This window comes from Sarcophilus harrisii, chromosome 3 (genome assembly GCF_902635505.1).
Source record: "Sarcophilus harrisii chromosome 3, mSarHar1.11, whole genome shotgun sequence".
Lineage (NCBI taxonomy): Eukaryota > Metazoa > Chordata > Mammalia > Dasyuromorphia > Dasyuridae > Sarcophilus > Sarcophilus harrisii.
Window position 1 is genome coordinate 306,275,170 of NC_045428.1, and position 19,130 is coordinate 306,294,299.

Here is a 19,130-nt window from a genome sequence, read left to right on the forward strand (position 1 = left end):
GAATATGTCACTATTAGCCTTTGAGTAGGTGACTCTCATGTCCACACATCTCAGTGTAGAAAGGGATCCCTGGCTTGAGGGCCTTCTTCAGTTTATACTGTTCTAGGGCAAAGATGACTGACATCTGGGCATTATTAAATGCTGAATAACCTCCTAAAAAAGTGGCTATGTCACACATATAGCTACATATACTTTATCAGGGGTTCTCAAAGTTTTTAAATAGGAGGCCAGTTCACTGTCCCTCAGACTGTTGGAGGGTGGGACTATAGTAAAAACAAAGACTTTGTTTTGTGGGCCTTTAAATAAAGAAACTTCATGGCCCTGGGTGAGGGGGATAATTGTCCTGAGCTGCCACATCTGGCCCGTGGGCCGTAGTTTGAGGACCCCTGCTCTAGTGTCTAACTTGAGTTAATGTTATCTCTTCTTCCATGTGTCAGCCACTAGCCTCAAGGCATGTTGCTGTGTGATAGGGGTAGAAGGAAGGTTGCAGGCTGTTTTGTTTTTACCCTTGGTAGATTATGTGTGCCCACATGGGCCTGTCTAGATGTGACTCGCAGAAAGGCAAAAGTTGATATTTCTAGTATTTCCTCCTCTTACCTTTCTCTAAGGAAAACTTTGATTCTTACCAGGGTGGAAAGTATACATTTGGGCCCAGAGGTTGGCTACTCTGCAGCACCAGAATAGAATTATATCTGTCTGTTCTTTTAAATATTGTTAGTTTAGTGGAAGTAATTTTAGGTTCCAAGTACACTCCTGATGACTATTCCTTAATGGGGAAGAAGTATCCCAAACTATGTATCTAAGACTTAACTTCCTTCCCACCGAATGCCAATTCAACATACTCTTTTTTCTTTAGGTTTTCAGGACACCATTTTTGTTTTTTTTCCTCTGTTTGCTTTGCTGGCTCCTCTTCCAGATTAGAACCTGTAACCTAAGGTGTCCTTTGGGCTTCTGTTCTGGACACTCTTTCTATACTTTAATTGGTGATCTCATCAATTTTCATGGATTTAATTATCAACTTTATACTAATGATTCTCAAATCAACTTATCCTGCCCCAATCTTGTGCTAGACTTCCAATTTCAAATTTCCATCTCCCATTTAGACATCATGAGCAAGATGTAGACATCTTAAATTCAGTATGTCCAAAATGAACTCATTATTTTTCCCTCAAAAACATTCCCCCTTCCTACCTTTCCTATTACTGTAGAAACACGATCTTTCCAGTCCCTTAGGTTCACTACTTGAAGTCATCTTGGACTCTACACTATCTCTCAATCTGTTGTCAAGGTATGTCAATTTTACCTTTAGACCATGTTTTAAATATTCTCCCGCTCCCCTCCTCTGACACTCCTGCCATTCTAGGAATGGCAGTATAAGGCTAATTTCATACATACATACATACATACATACATATATACACACATATCTATATTTGTTGAGAACCATATTTAGATGTGTAATATATATGTATATATATATATATTTTTAATAGATATCTACATACATACAAGGAGGAAGGGAAGGATATGCTGATGTATGTGGGCCATTCTATGCTCTGGGGTATCTGGATGATAGATATCATACATAGTTGTCAAAATGATTACAGTTCACATATATATACATATATGTGATTATACATATATACATCCATATATATGGATTATACATATATACATGGCTTTCACCTATTTCATACCTAGACATATTGTAAAATGGCATGTGCTTTTGGAAGTGTACCAGTGAATGAGTATATATACAATACCAAAGCACAGATTTGAAACCTTGGAATGGTACAACTTATCATGTGTGATCATACTGGCAGCTGTACTCAATGAGACCTAAGGAAAAATTGTAGCAGAATAACTTAGAATTCAATTTCCCATGTACTTCTACAACCACTAGTACCTTTCTTTTGTACCCATTTCAGAAATATCAAAATCACTTCCTTACCATCTCTTAGAAGAAATGCAATAAAGAATGTCTTAATTTAATAAGGAAGGCCATTTTCTTCTTTTTGAAAAACTTCAATGCTCTTCTTTAAAAGTCTAGATGAGATTAATTTTGGAAAAAGTGAGCATTTTCAAAAGTTTGTTCTTCTGTTCCCACCATCCTTTTTTTTTTTTTTTTTTTTTTTTGCCAGTTACCCATTTAACACAATTCTTCAGAACACTGTAAAATGTTTATTAAAGTTGACTCCTGCTCCTTGCCTTTCATGAACATTGCTTTAATTTATGGAAATATAAATCCACAACCTGAAAACTTCTCAGTTAATTTTACTATGGTTTTTCATAAGGTTTAAGAAGTTTTACTATTTAATCTCATCATGTGAAATATCATCTTTTCCAGAATTCTGGAACCTTGGAGGTTCAGTCCAATGATATGTTTTTTTCACTTGAAAAGGCCCTTACAGGTCATACAATCCAAGGTCCTATCCAAGGCAAGAATCCTCTTTATGTATTTTATGTTTATTTATATGTATATATGCTGTTTCCTTGGATAGAATATAAACTCCTTGAGGGTAGGAAGTATTTCATTTTTGTCATTGTATTCTCAGCACCTAGTTTCTTGTTATTTGTCCTTCTTTCTTGAGGATGACCAATGATATAAGGAAAGTGATATCTTTTTTATTATTATAGCTTTTTATTGACAAAACATATGCATGGGTAATTTTTCAATATTGACCCTTGCAAAAACTTTTGTTCCAACTTTTCCCCTCCTTCTCTCCACCTCCTCCCCTAGATGGCAGGTAGTCCCATACATGTTAAACATGTTAAAGTATATATTAAATATAATATATATATATACATATACATATTTATACAGTTATCTTGTTGCATAAGAAAAATCAGATTTAGAAAGAAGGTAAAAAATAACCTGGGAAGAAAAACAAAAATGCAAGCAAACAACAACAGAAAGTGTGCAAATGCTATCTTGTGGTCCCCACTCATTTTCCAGTGTTCTTTCCCTGAGTATAGCTGATTCTGTTCATCACTGATCAATTGGAACTGATTTGGGTCCTCCCATTGCTGAAGAGATCCACTTCCATCAGAATTGATCCTCATATAGTATTATTGTTGAAGTATATAATGATCCTCTGGTTCTGCTCATTTCACTCAGCATCAGTTCATGTAAGTCTCTCCAAACCTCTCTGTTTTCATCCTGCTGGTCATTTCTTACAGAACAATAATATTCCATAACATTCATATACCACAATTTACTCAGCCGTTCTCTAATTGATGGGCATCCATTCAATTTCCAGTTTCTGGCCACATGAAAAGGGCTGTCACAAACATTTTTGCATATTTGGGTCCCTTTCCCTTCCTTAATATCTCTTTGGGGTATAAGCCCAGTAGTAATACTGCTGGATCAAAGGGTATGCACAGTTTGATAACTTTTTGAGCATAGTTCCAAATTGCTCTCCAGAATGGTTGGATCTGTTCACAACTCCACCAACCAATGTATCAGTGTCCCAGTTTTCCCACATTCCCTCCAACATTCGTCATTATCTTTTCCTGTTATCTTAGCCAATCTGACAGATTGTACTGGTATCTCAGAGTTGTCTTACTTTGCTTTTCTCTGATCAATAATGATTTAGAGCACCTTTTCATATGAGGAGAAATAGTTTCAATTTCATCACCTGAAAATTGTCTGTTTATATCCTTTGACCATTTATCAATTGGAAAATGGCTTGATTTCTTATAAATTAGAGTCAATTCTCTATATATTTTGGAAATGAGGCCTTTATCAGAATCTTTAACAGTAAAAATGTTTTCCCACTTTATTTCTTCCCTTCTAATCTTGTCTGCATTAGTTTTGTTTGTACAAAAGCTTTTTAACTTGATATAATCAAAATTTTCTATTTTGTGATCAATTATGATCTCTAGTTCTTCTTTGGTCACAAATTCCTTCTCCTCCACAGGTCTGAGAGATAAACTATCCTATGTTCTTCTAATTTATTTATAATCCCATTCTTTATGCCTAAATCATGAACCCATTTTGAGCTTATCTCGGTGTACAGTGTTAAGTGTGGGTCAATGCCTAGTTTCTGACATACTAATAGGAAAGTGATATCTTGTGAATAGTGGTAGCCCAACTGGCTAGTTACAGTTGGGCAATGCTTTTTCCTTTCTTCCTTCCTTTTTCCCTCTCTCTCTTTCTTCCTTATTTCCTTTTTCCCTCCCTCTCTTCCTTCCTTCCTTCCTTCCTTCCTTCCTTCCTTCCTTCCTTCCTTCCTTCCTTCTGAGTTGGTAAATCTTGTGCCAGCCACTGTGGTCAGATGATTAACCCAAATTAACAGAAGAATGGCATAAAGTATGTTTATGCATAACATTCACCCAATAAGGTTAAAACTCAATTGTGCTGTAATACGCCCTAGTTGACGTGAAAATACACAACTTACATGACTTTATCTCCTTCCTTCCTTCCTTCCTTCTCTGGACATGGGCAATCATGCACTCATATGTGGGTGCCCTGCCCAAAAGAAAGTAGATTTAAAAAAAAAATAAAGCTTTGGAAAAACCAGATTTTGATAAGGCCCATGGAATTGTAAAGATCTACTTGAGTATGCCTTAAACCCAAATCACTCTGGCTCTCACTGATTGGCTAAATCCCAATCCAAGCTTCTATTGCTCATTGTTTGGGTTTTGATGTCTCAGTGAATGTAGTAGCAATTGTTTCTTATGGTATCTAGATGGTGCAGTAAATAGAACATCACCCTTGGAGTCAGGAGAACCTGAGTTTAAATCAGGCTTTAGGTACTTGAGACTTACTAGTTATATAACCCTGGGCAAGTCAATTAACTCCGATTGGCACACACACACACACACACACACACACACACACACACAACTATTAATAATAAAAATTCACAATTATTTCTGTTTTGGTGAGAATCCCAGGAGTTTGACTTCTGAAGATGGAGTCAAGATGGCAGAATTATAATCCTGGCCAAGAGCCAGAAAGCTGCTCAAGTTTTTTCAGTTTTGTTCAAAAACCATATGAAAGCAAGCTTTGAACAGAGTCTAGAATTACAGAGTCTAAGAAGAGATGGAATGAAGCTATTCTCAAGCTCAAGGCTGGACTGGAAGGACTGCAAAAAAGTTCAGTTTCAGTGGGATGAAAGAGGTACTTAGCCCAGCTGAGACATAATCTGGGAAATCCAGTGGGAAGTTCTTAATCACATCAGATCAGCAACTGACATCCATGATTCCGTCTCAGTAGCAAAGCAGACCAGTAGGGCAGCCTTTAGTCCTAGCACAGAAGGTAAATTGCTAGCCTAGGAAACCAGGCAACAACAGGCAGGACAGATCAGGTTATCCCCAGTATTATGAGCAAAACCCCAAACACAAGAAGCCTTTGTGCTCAAAGCCAAGACTCAGAGCTGCACAAGAAGCTTAGAATAGAGTTCCTTTACTCTGGGAGCAGAGCTTGACCTTGAAAGTCATAAAATAGAAAGAAAGAAAATGAGTTAGAAACAGAAAGCTACTGTGGTGACAGGGAAGACCAAATCACCAACTCAAACAAGGACAAAATGTCCATATGGGAAATCTCAAAGCATGATATGAATTGGTCTCAAGCCCAAAGAGGATTCTTGGAAGGCTCATAAAACTTACTAAAAGTATAATAAAACTAAAGAAAAAACTGTAAGGAAAGTAGAAGAAAAATTGGGAAAACAAATGAAAAGTATGCAAGAGAGAGTCAACAATTTGGAAAAAGAAGGAGAAAAATTGACTGAAGAAAACAACTCCTTAAAAAATTGGCCAATTAGTCAAAGGAAAAACATGAAGAAAACAACACCTTGAAAAGTAGAATTAAACAAATGGAAAAGGAGATACAAAAGTTAACTAAACAAAAGCGTATATTAAAAGCTAGAACTGGGCAAATGAAAGTTAATGACTATGAAACATCAAGAATCAAACTAAAAAGAATGAAAAAAGTGGGAGAAAATGTAAAATATTTTATTGGAAAAACAGCTGATCTGGAAAAGAGATTTAGGAGAAACAATTTAAAAATTATTGGTCTCTCTGAATGCTGTGATCCAAAAAAGAGCCTGGATAGCATTCTCCAAGAGATCATCAAAGAAAACTGACCTGATAGAATCAGAGGGGGAAATCATCATTGAAAGAATCCTTTGATTCCCTACCAAAAAAAAAACCCCACAAGGAAAACTTTAAAACATTGTTGCAAAACAGAGCTATAATTTCAAGGAAAAAATACTGCAGGCTGCCAGAAAAAAAAAAAAAAAAAACAATTTAAGCATTAAGGAGCCATAGTCAGAATTACCCAGGATTTTGCAGCTTCTATAATAAAGAATTGGATGTCCTGGAATAAAATATTCCAAAAGGCAAAGGACCTGGGGTTACAGCCAAGAATCAACTATCCAGGGAGAATAAGCACCATCTTTCAGAGCAGGTGATGGCTCTTCAATGAAGTAAGAGATGTTCAATGATTTCTATTGAAAAGACCAAAACTAAACAGAAAATTTGATCTACAAATATAGGACTCAAGGGAAGCATAGAAAGGTAAATAGTAAAGCCAAAAAAACCCCATATTATTCAAAGCTAAAACTGTTTACATCCCTAGATGGGAATATAATACTTGTAACTCTTGAGAACTGTATCTTTTATTAGGGCAGTTAGAAGGGGCATACATAGATAGAGAGTGTGAGTATAAATTGATTCTGATGTGATGCTATTAAAGAAAAAGACATTAAAGGGTGGAAAAAGCATTGTACTGGGAGAAGAGGGAAGGGGAGGTAAAATGGGATAAATTAGATTGCATGAAGAGGCACAAAAGTCCTATTATAATAGAGGGAAAGAAGGAAGGGGATGAGCATTGTCTGAAGCTTAATCTCATCAGTTTTGATTGGAAGAGGGAATAACATATTTACTCAGTTGAGTATAGAAAGTTATCTTACTATATAGGTAAGCAGGAGAAGAAAGGAGAATCTTGAGAGTCTTTCCCAGATTGATTTTTTTTTTTGAGTAGGTAAAAGAGATGGTCTTTTACCTCATTTCTTACTTAGCCTTAATCACTAAGTGGACATTGTCTCAGACAAACTGAGTTGTGGGAAGGGCCTAAACTAAAAGGCCAAAGCCTCCAGGCCATCTGGAGTCTCCCACTACATACCCACCTCCTCACCACTCAATTAATTCTGGTGGCTTCTTATTGCCTCCTATTCCTGCCTCCAGGATCAAATACAAAATGATCTGTTTGGTTTTCAAAGTCATTTATAGTTTAACCCTCTTCTACCTTTCCAGTCTCTTTACACTTTATTCCCCAACATACATTCTTCCACCTGGATGCCACAAATATAACATTCTATTAACTCGTGGTATTCTCTCTGGCCATTTTCCATATATAGAACATTTTTCTTCCTTGGCTTAAAATACTGACATCCTTGACATTCTTTATGCCTCAACTAAAATCCTACCTTGTACAGGAAGTGTCCCTGACCCTTCTTAATTCTAATACCTTCTTTTATTAATAGCTTCTATTTATCCTATATATAGTTTGTTTTGTATATATTTGTTCACATGTTGACTCTCCACTAGATTGTAAGTTCCTTGAGAGCAGAAATTATTTGTTGACTCTTTTTAATACTAAATACTTAGCATGATGGTTGGCACATAATAGGTACTTAATAAATGTTTTTTGACAGATGGATCCAATTTGCTACATGGAATAGACTTAAGAAAAAAATTAGTTTAGTAGTCTAATAGATCAAGATGAGCCAACAGTGAAAGAGAGATGCTGATAAGGTTTAGATTTAGGAACCAAAATGAAATTAGGGTTTCTGGTGGTCAGGGAGTTAAATGATAAGATGTAGTGGCAGGTTCAGGGTTCAGGGAACCAAATGAAGAAGTTTGGCTCCCCTGCAATCCCTTGGGATTCAGAGCAAGGGTAGGGAGTCTTGGGGACTCCCTTGGGCAGCACGGAGGCTCTCTGTAAAAGAATTTACAGACCCGAAAACCTAGATTGATAAAAGAGTTTATTATGGGGATTGGAAGTAAGGTTAGAAATCCTGACAGAGAGTTATAAAGTCTGGTTAGGGAAATAGATGAGGGTAAAGAGAGTATGACACTGGAAAGAGTATTCTAGTGGATAGAGGCCCTTGGCATTCCAAGCATGGCATAGCATGGCATATTAGGAACCTCTGAAAAGAGAGGGTTTCAGCTTGGCTCTTTTATAATGGGAACTTAGCTGAAGGGAGCAAATCACTTGCATGCAAGTGCATGATTCCCGATGTAGACAGAGAAAGGAAGGAAGGAAGCAAAGGTAACTGTCCAGTTAGATCCCCAGTGAGTCAGTTAATTCTACTCAGAAGTCAAGATATCACCTTCTTGATATCACTGCTCATCTTTGGGAATGAAGGACAAACAAGAAGAACTAAGTTAGTTGCTGAGAATATAACAAAAATGAAGCAGTTTTTGCCCTCAAGGAGTAATAGAATGTCCTGAACCTTGCAGAAAAACCATAACCAAATTAATTGAGACATTTTCAGTTTGTAGATTTTTATTTCCATAAATCAAATCAATACTTATGAAAGGCAAAGATGAGTAGTTAACTTTAACAAATATTTTACAGTGTTCTGAAACACTGTTTTAAAATGGGTTAACTGGCCAAAAAAAAAGGTTGGGGGCGGAGAACAATGTTTGAAAATGCTCACTTTTTCCAAAAATAGACTTTTATTTAACATGAAAGTAAACAAGAGCATTGAACTTTTTCACAAAGGAGAAAATGGCCTTTCTTATCAAATTAAGACATTTTTTACTGTGTTTCTTCTAGGAGAAGGTGAAGAAATGATTTTGGTATTCCTGAAATGGACACAAAAGAAAAATACCAGTGGTTGTAGGAGTATATGATAATTTCCTGTTGAATTCTAAGTTATTCTGCCACTATTTTTTCTTAGGTCTCAAGGACTACAGCTGCCAGTGTGATCACACATGATGGGTGGTACCACACGCACTGGTATACTTCCAAAAACCCATGCCATTTTACAATATGTCTAGTTATGAAATGGATAAAAGCCATGTATATGTATATGTATCCATATATCATTTTGACAGCTATGTATGTATGACTCAGATACTCTGGGGTAATGGTCCACAAACATGCAGTCTCTCTCTGTCTTTCTCTCTCTGTGTGTCTTTCTCTGTGTCTCTTTGTCTTGTCTCTCTCTTTTACCCTCCATATATGTATGCAGATATCTGTCTCTTGACATCTGCCAATAAACATAAAGGCATGGGTATACATACGCAGATACGTGTATCTAATTATTGTTTGTCCTTTATTTTTGATGAGGTCCAATGGCACCATAATGTTCGAGTACAGCAGTGGATAATGTGCGATGTTTTGACTTGCCCATATATTGGATTTAAATGAGGCAGAGCTGTGCAAACCCATCAGTCCCTCTCTCTCTTCCAGAGTCACCAGGTGGCAGAACAAAAGGGAGGAGGACTGGAGAGGACCCAGGAGTCAGTGGATGACCTTGGTATCTGCGATCTCTGGCCATGCTCTAAGCACAGCACCCACTTCACGAAGGTTGGAACAGGTTGTTCTCAGCCTTCTGTCCCATTCCCATCCTTGGGGTGGACACCCTGCTAACTCACCCATCAGGTACCTTCACCCTCATTCAGCCCATCTACTGAGAGAGCTTTATCCGAGTGTGACTGCTGAGCATGCTCCAGCTTCTTGGAGACACTGGGGAGAGTTGGATGACAAGGGGACACCAAGGATCTATGAGGAGTCTTGAAAAGGGCTCGGCAAGCCCTCATGCCAGGGGTGCAAGTCTTCCTCGAACACCCCATCCATCCCCTATGTGTACATTTAATCAATATATAGATGTATACCTAAGTATATATTCATATATGTGTGTGTATATATATATATGTACTACACAAATATGTGTATATGCAATAATACACACACAATATAGGTAGATATTTGGGCAGATTATAACTTAAAACATGGCATATTTTCATTCATCGAATAAACATTTATTAAGTACCTACTATGTACAATACACAGCAAGTAGACTCCTTCAAAATACAAGGAAATATAAGATATAATCCTTTCTTTTATATAGTCTTCAATCTAGTGATTTCCTCATTAAGCACTTCTTTTTTATTTTAAAAAGTTTTATTGATAATCTATGTTTTTGCATTGCATTCATTTTTGAATAGTTATATGCCTTCTTCTCCTACCTAACAATCTTTTCTTTTTTTAAAAATAACTTTTTATTGACAGAACCCATGCCAGGGTAATTTTTTACAACATTATCCTTTGCACTCACTTCTGTTCTGATTTTTCCCCTCCCTCCCTCCACCCCCTCCCCCAGATGGCAAGCAATCCTTGTGGAAAAATAAACAAAAAACATTTTATTAAAGTCAACTAACACATCCACCCTGTCTGATAACAATGCAATATTCCATACTATATATGTGTATATATATGTATATACAATACATGCACATGTATACATGTATTTATGTGTATATATTGCTATACAGATAACTGTGTATATGTAAATATCTATCTGTGGTCTTATACTTTCCATACTTTCTCATTGTTAGAATTATAGTGTCTAGTTTTGTTTTACTGTCCCTTCTGTTTACACTATTGTAGTTATTAAGTATTATATTGTTCTTCTGGTACTACTGAAGGGAAGGGGAACTGTTCCCTTTAAGATTAGTCACTCTGAGATTGTGTCCCCTTTTCTGATCTCAGAGATCAGGATCTCGCAGGCTCCAAAGAGTCTAGAGAAGACCCACTCTCCCAGGATAAGAGAAGCAATACTATTCAGGGGCAAATTAACTCCCATAGAACTTCTAAATTCTCATTCAACTGAGGAATCCTGGTCTGATCAGCTCAGGCTGTCCCAGCCCCCACCAAGATACCCAGTATGACAGCTTCCCTCAACTAAGGTCTTTGCAGATGGCCCTAGGTAGCTTGCTCAGCTGCCAGGACCTTTCTGCCCCCTGAGAAAGCATTCTCAGCACCAAAACTCCATTTCCCAATAGATCTTTGCCATTATAAAAGTCAGTCCCTTAGCAAACTGATTTCTATCCATCAATAAACTTTCATTTTGCAACTAATAATTTCACTCTAAACCTGTGGCCGATTTAAAGGGGATATTTAATAACTCCCTAATTGCCACTAACCTCTTGACTACCAGGAATTAAGGTCATTATCTTCTACCTTCTCTCATTACTACCATCACGCATCACTACCTTCTCTCAGTTCATGTCTTCCCAAATTTCTCTGCTTTTTTGGACCTAAGAATCATAAATGAAAGATTTTTCTGCTCTAATATCTTTATATTTCAGGTAAGAAGCTTAGAGTAATAACATATTCAATCAAGCACTGGGCCTGAAATCAGGAAGATTTAATTATAACCCCACTTTCAATTCTTAAAATTTTTTGACAATGGTTAAAAATTCCTTTTTTTGAGTAAATTTCAGTTTCCTCATTTGTAAAATGGAAATTGAAATACCTCACAGGATTGCTGGGAGGCTTCAGTGAGATGAAAATGTATGTAAAGAACTTTACAAAATTTAAAATCCCATATAAATTTTAGTGATGTTATTATTACTCCTTATCTGTGAATTTACTGTTTCAATTATTCAATTAATTGCAATCAATTGCAAGAATACAAGGATTCACTGCTTGTCAGTCCATTTCTATCTGTCTCTGAACATAGCTTGGAAGTTTACGTAGTGGGGGTGGGAATGAGTTGGGGGAGGGGGATGATGAGTATGTGTGCCCATCAGACTCTGTCTTGCTTGTAGCTCCAACCCAACCAGGATGAAGTGATTTCTTATTCTTTGTGTCATCTAAAGCAGTGAACCATTCTTCCTGATGCAAACAAAAGCAATCTGAGCAATCTTTGCACAGCAGGTAGGTTTCCCCTAGAGGTGAAATGCCCAGAACACTACTTTTCAGATTGATCTGTTGAAGAAGCACTGATTGCTTCCTAGAGGCAAAAACCATCAACAGTTTTAGCCAAGCTACAGCTCTTTTAGATTGCACCCAGGGGAACTGGGCTTTGGGCAAAGGAGTTCACTTCTAGAGATATATTTTTAGTTGATTTGAAAAAAATATATATCACTTAAATGCAAGCAAATTACTATTCTAGATGTTGGTTACCCAGCAGCCTTTAGTTTAACAGTTGAATAAGTGGCCCATTTCCCTATTATTTGGTGTTTTAAAAGGTGATACACATCCATCTGTCAGGGTATGTGCTCAGTGAAATTCTTCCTGGAGGCAAAGAGATGGACTGGATGACCTCTGGAGGGTCCTTCTAGCCTTTAGATTCTCTGCTAATCTGCTTTTAGCATGTTTTATAGTTGACAGTTATGACCACTGTGAAGTCAGTGCCCCCATAATAATCTATTCTAGGTACACTTGATTTTTACAGAAATCAGCACCTTAGAGCTAGAGAAGATCTTAGACATTTATTAGATCAATTCAATTCAAATAAACAAACATTTATTTGTACACTTCTTTACTGAGGGTACTATGCTAGGTTCTAGAGATGCAAAGACAAAAATGAACGGGAAAAAAAAGTCCGTACCTTCAAAGAGATTTCATTTTATTGAGGATGATACTGTGTGACCAGTTTTGAAGAACATTGGGTAGGGGGATTGTAGAGGGAATCGGGAGGAATGGGGTGGCAGAAAGAGGAACTGACACACAAGAAGCAGAAGGTTATGGTCAAGGTCACAATAAAAGGGATGTAGGGGTATATATGATGAAAGCATGGCTTCTGTGGCTATTTCTGCTTGTTATTTTCTGTGAAGGATAAATAACTGTTGTTGGTCAAAGTCAGACACCCCCATCGGTGATTAGACAGCTAAAATTGGGAAACACTAACCTTCTTAAATTGCAATTTACACTGGATATTCTGTTCCATACACTGGGTTAAACTAGAGTTTCTGTATCTGTATGTAATGAACATCTGATGGGAAGCGCTTGCTCAGGAGGACTCCACTGATGATTTGTGATTTTCCTAAAGCATAAATCCAACAGTATCTGTCTCTTCTGTCTCTCTGTCTGTTTCTGTCTTTGTCTCTCTCTCTCTGGCTCTCTCTCTCTCTCTCTCTCTCACACACACACACACACATACACACACACACACACACACACACACACACACACACTCCTCTCTCCCCAAATAAATTCCTGGTGCAAATATAAAATCTCTTTGGCATTCAAAACCCTTCATAACTTCTCCTCCTGCCTTTCCAGTCTTCTTACACCTTTTTCCCTGCCATGGTCTCTTTGATCTAGTGACATAAACCTCCTTGCTGTTCCTCAAACAAGATATTTCCTCTCTTCACTTCAGGCATTTTCTCTGTTTCTCATGCTTGGAATGCTCTTCCTCCTCATATCCACCTATTGGCTTTCCTGGATTATTTCAAATCCCAACTAAAATCCCAGCTTCTTAAAAGGCTTTTCCCAGTTCCTCTTTACTACCTTCTCTTTTAATTATTTCCTCTTTTTTCAATATATAACTTAGTTGTACATATTTATTTTCTTTTCCTTTTCCTCCTCTTCCTTCTTTCTCCTCATCCTCCTTGTGATTTTTCTTTTTTTCCTCCTCCTTGTTCTTCTCTTCTTCCTGCTCCTCCTCCTTCTTTCTTAAACACAAATATTGTCTTTTGCTTCTTTTTGTATGCACAGTGCTTAGCACAATGTCTAGATGTTTAAGATTAGATGTTTAAGAAATATTCATTGAATGATTGACTCAATTACTTGGGGCACTTAGGTTCACACTGATCCTATGACTAGGGGTATTTCCAGGGTCTAGGAGCAGATCAGGCTTGTGACTACTGTATATGTTTATAGTTTATTATTATGTATTGTCTCATTAACATATTTATTTACTTATTAATTCTATTTGAGGAATAAAAAGAGTAAAAGTGAGGTATTTCAGCAAAAATATCTGTTTTTATGATGATACATCATTATGCCACAGAGATTTGACTAGCATTTATTGAAATATTTTTGTTCAAAAGAAGATGAGATTAGCCAGTAGATGGAATACCAAAACTAAATTCTAGTTGGTAATCTACCAGTTAATAAGCATTTATTAAATGTCTACTATGTGCCAAATTCTGGGAACAAAAAAAAAAAGAAGGGAGGACACAAGGGAGGGCGGAAAGCAAACATATGTACAAATGTATAAATAAGCTATATGCAGGACAAAAAGGAAATTATTAATAGGGGAATTAAGAATTAACTAGAATTAAGGGGCAGCTAGATGGTATAGTAGATAGAGCACCAGCCCTCAACTCAGGAGGACCCAAGTTCAAATCTGGTGTCAGACACTTAACACTTCCTAGTTGTGTGATCCTGGGCAAGTCACTTAACCCCAATTGCCTCAGGGAAAAAAAAAAGAATTAACTAGAATTAAGAGATTAGAAAAAGCTTCCTGGAGTAGATGGGATTTTAGTTGGAATTTAAAGGAAGCTAGGGAAGCCAGGAGGCAATGATTTACAGAGACATAAAAATCCACAGATTCCTAGACAGCAAATGGTCCTGCCTCAATAGTAAAAACAAACAAACAAAAAATAAACCCAAATTGAGAGAGACAGTATGAACTCTCCAGTAACCATAGAGAGTAGAAGCCTTTCTTAGTATTTCTGCCCAGTGAGCTATGTGTAGACTTCAAAAGTGAATTTGGGATTCACTGTGAATTGTTGCCAAAACTATCAAGTGGTCCAACAGAGATACATAAAAACCAAGTATATAAAAAACCATACATAGTTATTTCAAGAGGAAGAGAGCACTCAGGATCTGGGGGTCGGGTGGGGTCTTGTAAATCTCTTGTAGGAAGTGGAACTTGAACGGTACTTTGAAGGAAGCTAGGAAGTTTTTTGAGGCAAAGATGAAAAGGGAGATCATTCTACATCCCCTTATTTTCAAGATGGAGAAACTGAAGCTCCAGGAAATGAATTGATTCACAGATAATTGGTGGAACTAGAACCTCAGTCTCAAATTCTAGTCTAGTTCATTCATTTTAGCTCATCTGGCTTTTCCCCTCTCAAAGTCATAGCTTTGCAACAGAATTAATCCAGTTCTTACTATTTCTCTAGAATGCTCGCTGTGCCTTCTGGAATTTGGCCTCTGGGAATGTCAGTTTAGTGTCTCATATTCTCTAGAATTATTCACTACAGCTATGGATACCTGGCCAAAGTTGGCTACACTGATAATTTGAGCTTTGATCTCTTGGGGCTAGTTTTAATATTATTTGAAAAATATGGCAATCCCTTGAGGATGTTCTGACATCCATTTTCTCCTGGATATGAAATTTTCCCATTATCATGTTTCCAACTATAGCTTGGTAACTTTTTATTCTTGTCATGAGTTTCCCTAAGTTGTTAGAAGCTTGCACATTGAAGAGTCTTATGAGATTTGAGTTCTATTTATTTTCTTCCACTGTACATCTCTGCTGCCCTACAGAGACTTCAATGGTAAATTTGTTTTTGGTCTTTTATATTCTAAGGGAAGAGAAAAACACTACCAGGACAGAAAATCCAGCCCCTAGTGAATACCCAGAGGATCTGTGATTTCATCAAGGTGATCACAATACAGATTACCACTTGTCCATGGGTGCCCTTCCTATGAAACTGTTGTCTATACCTCCTATAGAGTCTACCCGTTTGCCAAGAGCCTTCTTTAACATAACCTCCCAATGAGGTTAGCAAACTAATCATCAGTTATTTCTTCCTCTCACTATGAATAGCCCAATTTTTTCACTTAGACATATCATTGCTGACATTTTCCCTTCTAGTTCTTTATAATACAATATAGCTTGCTCATGTTCACCATGTGTTTCTCCACAGATTTCTGGGTCATGTTCATTTTCAGTTCTCAGATTGAAGTGTTTCATGTCTGGCAGCCATACATGGTAGGATATTGGTGTTAAAATGGTCCTTTTGTTTCAAAGAGAAATTTGGGATCATTGAAAGTACTTTGCAGCTTTTCACAGGCAATCTTACCTGCTTTCTTCTTATTTGATCTTGTGTTCAACTTGTACACTTGTAATATCTATCTATCTATCTATCTGTCTGTCTGTCTGTCTATCTATCTATCTATCTGTGTGTCTCTCATGGCTAGGCTCATACGTGACACAGTTAGATAAATGATCTAAAATTTGTCTCATCTTTCTTCAATTAGGCTGAACTCTTTTAAGTGATTATGAAATTCATTTAGGAAGCTCTATATTTATGGTAGAATGCTAGGATACCTCAACTGGAAGATTCTAGGGGTAGAGCACATAAATGATTCCAAAAATGAGGCTTAATTCTCTCAGTAAACCCCCCATCCCCAAAGGAAGAGACTCCACAACTTCTCTTTATTCCAAAATTTAATTATAATCTTCAAGCCTTTTCTGATCCTTAATGCTAAGTCCAGATGGATAATACACTATCTCCAATGCTAGCTTTTGTTCAGACTGTTCCTTAAAAGCCTTGAATATTTCCCCTTTTGTTTTTATTGGTTAAATTCTCATGTTTCTTTAAAAGCCCATCTCAAAAAGGTAAGACTTTCTTGTTCTTCCCAGTAATAATTAAATGCTTCCTCCCTGACCCCATTTCAGACTTCATACAAACTTTATTTGCTTTTTGTATCAGAAAAAATGAACTCCAGATACCCCTGCATTATGTATGATTTTTATATCCTTGTATTATGATTATTTGTTAATGTGACATTTTTTTTTAGTTGGCTGTAACAGAAAGGAAGAGGAAATATTATATCTAAATTTTGTATCTTGTTCAGGATCCTGTCACATGATCTATACACATCCACATTCAGGATATCATTCTTTTTGTTTCCTAACTGCAAAAGTCTCTCTCACCTCCAGGGAACTTTGGCCAATTTCCTATGTGCTCATCAATCTTTAGACATCCTGCTTTGTCCCCTAGTACTCTGCCATCCAGATGGAATTCCTGGATCTTCTCTGTTAGTTGCCCACTAACTGCAAACCTCAGCGGGCTTTTGATAACTTAGGATATTAAGTCTCCTCAATTTATGTCTATTATCACATCCACCTAATATATTCTCCATTTTTCCTGATAATAATTTTAGGCTATTAAATTTTAAAATTTATTATCCCAAATTTTGGTCATGAACAAACTATGTCTGCAATTTATAAAACTGTAATTTTGAAATGTATCCTTTTGTAATGTTTTCTACATAATAAAACCAAGAAGTTTTAGCTAGATATGTCTATAAGAGATAACAAACTTCTATCGCATCTGTCTCCCAGAGTTCCAATGAGATAATTTATTAAGTAGTTAGCCCAGTGACTGGTTCATAGTAGGCACTTAATAAATGCTTAATCCCTTCCCTTCCTAATCCTAATCCCTTTAAACACCTCCTAGTCAAAGATTGTAGCTTATTTATCTTTTCATTTTCCAAACTGCATAGCTAGTCAGTACTTTGCAAATTGAAGACTCTTAATAATAGATGTTGGATAAATGAAAATAATAATAATGATTTTTTTTTTTTGTGCAAAGAATCCTTTATTAGCTTTCATTTTAGACTGATGGAATGTTGGAACTGAAAGATATGTTGGAGATAATCCTCCTGTTGATTCTTTCATTTCTTGAATGAAGAAACAGATTTTTAAAAAGACAAATGATTTGATCCAGATTACGGGGATAGGAAATTATAGAGCTAGGACCTGGACCCTGGACTTTCAATTTGAAATGTAAATACATCAAACTCTCTTTTATTCTGCATTTTTCTGCCTCTCCCAGCACCCTTCAGTCTTTCCTTCTCTAGGATGAAACACCTCAATTTCTTCCTCCACAGCTTGAATTTTCTAGCCTTTTCATTGTTCTAACCCTATCCTGAATCATCCTCAAATTCTCCGAATCACTGTGAGGTTGTAGCATCTAGAGCCAGACATAATGCCTTTAAAAATTTTATTCCTCCCTCAATACTTATAAAAACAAATTTGAACATTCACTGTTTGTTTTTTTTAATTTTGAGTTCCAAGAGAGAAAGAGATAGAGACAGACAGAGAAAAGAGAGAGAGAGAAAGAGAGAAAGAGAAAGAGAGAGAGAGAAAGAGAGAGAGACAGAGACAGAGAGAGAGAGAGAGACAGAGAGAGAGGAGACAATCTACTTTTTGTGGGCATTGAGGAGTGGTTACTCTTTTAGTTTGACTGGAATTACTTCCACTTTCAAGTCCCATCAACAACATCAGAAATAATGATATTTGAAGAAGATGGCTAGATGGAAAATGAAGAATCCTTGAAGATATTGAATTATGATTGTTACAGGATCAGTTAGATGATGGGAGGTAAAGTTAGTGAGCTGAGATGGAGATTCAAAGGTACCCTTTATCTCTTAGCATAGGGAGGAGTCTACAATAAAATCTGGGTATATGTATATATTAATTGTATATATGTATGTGTAAATATATGTATATATATATATGTTTAATTGATCCATGATTGTTTTTGTCATTTTGTCATATTTTGCAATAATGCTAGGGAAGCAAGGATAGGGAAAGGGAGAAGGAGAAGGAAAGGATGAGAAAGAGGCATAGAAGATTGTTGTTATTCAGTCACATCCAACTCTTCCCCATCTGAGTTTTCTTAGCAAAGATATTATAGTGTTTTTCCATTTTCTTCCCTAGCTCATTGTATAAATGAGAAAACTGAGGCAAACAAAGTTAAATTACTTGCCCAGGGTCACACAACTAGTAAGTGTCTGAAGTTGGATATGAACTCAGAAAGATTTGTTTCTCTGACTTTAGGCCCACATACCAATTTAGAAAGAGGGAACTGAGATTTCAGTATCTTCTTTGAAATGGTCCTGCTGCTTTGAAATGTTAAAGTTATAATTTGTTTATTTATATTCTACTTTAGCAAATGAAGCAATTTTCAACTTGGAAATACTTTGATTCTATGCCTTTTTAAAAATATCTATGATTCCATAGGATCAATCAAAATTGGAAAGGGATTGACATTCTGTTGGAATGAGGGTTGAAGCAATTTAATAAGATAGGAATGATTGTGGATGGCTTTCATACCCTATATAAAAAAAAGGAAAGGCAACTAGGGGGTGAGGGTGGTGCTGAGACATGAGTACACTCAGTTTTTAGTGAGCAAAT